Here is a 4,004-nt window from a genome sequence, read left to right as displayed (position 1 = left end):
AAAGCCAGCCTCAACAACATTGAGGCACAAAGCTACTCAGTGAGACTCTGCCTTTAAATAAAATACAAAATATGCCTGGGGATGTGGCTCCATGGCCAAGTGCCCCTGAGTTCAATCCCCAGTATCAAAAAATGAATAAATAAATAAACAAACAAATAAATAAAATAACTATCACCCGAGTAAAGCAAATGACTAAAATTTATTACAAAGCATAAGAAGGAAATTCAGGGATAAAAACAGTTTTGTACGCATATAAATTGGAAAATTCATGCTGACTGAATATCTTAAGGCCCTGGGTTCCACCACACAACAATGAACCTATTCAGCCATCCTTATACAGTTACACTCAAGAGTTCACACTACACGTTTGCGACTTTCATTCTTCATGAAAATGTAAAATTACTTGAGATTTCTCTTTCTTATTTCATATTGTAGCCCATGAATTTGTGCTTCTTTATCCCCAGGAGGATATTTTTATCATGATAATTTGGGGGAAGATAGTATATTAGTACAATAATCATCATTAGTTTCTTGAGTCTTAAGAATGACTCAAGAAACATAGAACATAGATGCCTTATTATCCTAAGAAAATTCTAGATTGCCCTTTTCCCCCATTCCCTTCTAGTGCCTCACCACCCCCACTCCACTCTGGCCACAAACTGAGTGATCTTCCAGAAGTATATTCGTTTATCACACAGATGCTGTGACTCCTCTGTTGGTTTCTCAATAAAATACCAACTCCATAGATGATCATTTCTAACTGAGCCCAACAGGATTCAAAACATATTATTAAAAATATGTATCTTGGCATACTGAGTATTTTTAACCTAAGGGAATTTGATAAAACGAAAGAGCCAGGAAGGTCTGTCATTTTCCAATCCTTCTCCCCTAAGCAAGCCATGAAACCTAGAAAAAAATTCTGACCATCCTCTTAAGCAGGTCATAAGACCCTCATGAGAAAAGGGCCCTTGCTACACTGAGGGAAGGAACATCTTTATCTCTGAAGACCCAGGGACACAGAGAAGGATCTGAACAAACAGGCTTTGCTAATTTCCCTAGCATATGCCCTTACCTTATTACTGCTTACCTGCATCCAGTCAAACTTATCCAAGACTATCCACTCCTTTATCAAACCCAGCACACAAAGAAACAATTTGAATATTTTCTGAATAAATGAAGAAATCAATCAATGGAAAATTAATTTAAGAAGGAAAAATACCATGAGCTATTGCTTAATGAGCGCTTTACACTGTTTACTAGACAATGTGATAGATTCTGCAAATCTCATTCAGAATTATTTAATGAGTCTTATTAACACTATCTGAATTTATGTAAAATATAACACAAAGTTGAGACTTGAACCAAATTAAGTAAATCTAAACACTTAAAAATGAGGTGCTTACAGAAGACTTATTGTGCAAATTGCTGAAAATATATTTCTTATTTATTAATAAAGAAGAAACCAACCTAGAATCAGCCAATTTATTCTCCTTACACAGATATAAACCCAGTGGTATCTGAACTTCTTTTTTCATACTTGAGTAGAAGCAGTCTCCTCATTCTGCTGTGTGCTGCTTTATTTTAGCTCTGTGGGTTGCAAGTAGCAGACCAGTTTACCTCAGCTTCTGCAAAAGATTTCATTATAAGAACTTAGGTGAGCCTCAGAAAATCCTAGTCACTAATAAAATATTTTAGAAAACCAATTTCTCTCCCTCCCCTTTCTCTTCCTTGGTCTCATGTCCCTCTGATTCTCTTTGTCCATTCCTGCCATCCTTCTTTGTCATTTCTGCTTCTCTTTTGATACAGTGAGAGACGAGTAGGGCAACTGCCCAGTATCCGTGAATATTTTCCATGTTGCTTACCTGCAGCCTTATTTAGAAAGTAGCTAAATGACTCTGAATATCAGTTCCTTGGAGAGAGAATCTGATGGTTTCAGAAAATCAGTTCCGTCTTGGACCAGTCACTAGCAACAAAAATAAAAGAGCAATTAAAGCTACCCTGGGGAATTTCTCAGAGTAAGGGATCAGTATCAATGGAACAGACATCCCAATAGTTTTATCATCCATATATGTTCTTAATATTTTCTTACTTAGAAAACAAGAGTGTTCTCAGTGGGGTGCAGCTCAGTGGCAGAGTGCTTGTCTGGCATGCGGGAAGCCCTGGGTTCCAAACCCCAGCACTGCAAAATAAAAAAAAAAAAAAGAAAGAAAGAAGAAAAACAAAAAAGAAAAAGAAAACAGTGCCTGTATGTTACTACTTTATCAACTATTTAAAATACTCAATATTGAAAAGAGTTCATTTCCCAATGAGTTTGTAGTGGATTCAATCCTGAAAAATTAGTCCACTCTTTTCCAGCCACTATAAAATTATTAAAGATGACTGATTCTATATCTTAACCAGTGTTTATGTAATTTCTCCAGTTTGCCAAACAGATCCATGTTTTCAGCTCAATGTAACTAGAAGTAAAGAAAATCTGCAGAGGAAAAGTCTTTTCTTATTATATTATAATCATGTTTGTGTCATAATATAGTGGCTAAATGAAAGGGACATACTCAAATCACTGTGGGTTCAAATCAGCAAATTGAATAGTTTTGGTGTGTTCACAGAATAACCAAATAAACTGTGTCATCTCTGGAGAGACAGGCTCCAAACCCAGAAATATTGCATAGCAAGAGCCTCTGACTTAAGGACAAGACTGCATGTGGATGGAGGCAGAGCATCAAACCTTCACCCAAATTCACCCCTAATTTTGTCTTGTTCAAAATAACTCTCCAGTCTTTAATGACAATCATAATTCTTATTTTGTATCTTATTTTTTTTTTAATATAAGTAAGTTTATTCATAAGAATAAAATTATTCTCAAAAAACTGCAACACTTCCAGTTTTCTTAAACAACTCCTCAAAATTAGCTCATGAAAACTTCTGTCATTAGGCAATAAACTGAGTACATACATCCATTTGCTATTCTTTATACACACAATTTCCTAGCAGAGAAAACAACCTCTTATTATTTACATTCATCGAGTCTTTTCTTGAAAACTTCAAGCAGACAAACAAACAATATCACTCATTTGAGGAAAACCAGGGATCAAAAAAGGACTGGACTGGCATGTGGCTCAATGGTGGAACACTTGCCTAGTGTATGCAAAGGCCTGGGTTTGATTCCCAGCACTGCGGCATCGCCATCACCATCATCAAATTAAAAAAAGAAGGACTTACAGGAAAGATGAACAAATACATCCCAGAGAAAAACCACATAATCCACTGACTAGGATTATAATTAATCTCTTCAGAGAATTCAGGATTCAGAAATATGTTGTTCTGTATAATAAAACAAACACACTAAAAAAAATGTACTATCAAATCAATATTCATAGCAGCTCAATTCACAATAGCTAAGCTATGGAACCTACCTAGGTGCCCTTCAATAGATGAATGGATAAAGAAAACGTAGTACATATACACAATGAATATTATTCAGCCATAAAGAAAAATGAAATTATGGCATTTGCTGGCAAATGGATGGAACTGGAAGCTATCATACTAAGTGAAATAAGCCAATCCCAAAACACCAAAGGCCACACATTCTCTCTAATATGCAAATGCTGACACATAATAGGCAGAAGGTGAGGAGGAGTGGAAGTTCACTGGATTAAAGTGGGGGTATAATGGGAAGGGAGAGAGGATGGGAAAGACAGTAGAATAAATCGAACATAACTTTCCTATGTTCATATATAAATATACAACCAGCATAACTCCATATCATATACAACCACAAGAATGGGAAGTTATACTCCATCTATGTATGATATGTCAAAATATATTCTGTCATGTATAACTAAAAAAAATTAAAATTTCAAAAAAAGGAATAATCAGAAAATGAGAATTCTTATAATTAGGTAACTGGGAAATATCTTAAAGTTAATTAAAGTGCTGTATATGAGTCAAGAAAATCCTAATTTGGAACATAAAGTCAATACCCCAAAGATTAAAAATTTATAAGT

General features: G+C 35.2%; 1 long non-coding RNA gene across 1 annotated transcript; it reads right to left on the bottom strand.

Annotated features, from left to right (window-relative positions):
- Positions 1 to 681: 681 nt before the first annotated feature.
- On the bottom strand, positions 682 to 2,177 carry LOC125616864. The gene is made up of 3 exons (XR_007347649.1): positions 2,090 to 2,177; positions 1,863 to 1,963; positions 682 to 1,625 (listed from the first exon to the last, which is right to left on the bottom strand). It is a non-coding gene; the product is annotated as an uncharacterized LOC125616864 (long non-coding RNA).
- Positions 2,178 to 4,004: the final 1,827 nt, after the last annotated feature.

The sequence above is a fragment of the Marmota marmota genome, unplaced genomic scaffold (genome assembly GCF_001458135.2).
Source record: "Marmota marmota marmota unplaced genomic scaffold, marMar, whole genome shotgun sequence".
Taxonomy (NCBI): domain Eukaryota; kingdom Metazoa; phylum Chordata; class Mammalia; order Rodentia; family Sciuridae; genus Marmota; species Marmota marmota.
The sequence above is the reverse complement of the archived record's forward strand: the minus strand, read 5'-3'. Positions and strand labels throughout refer to the sequence as shown.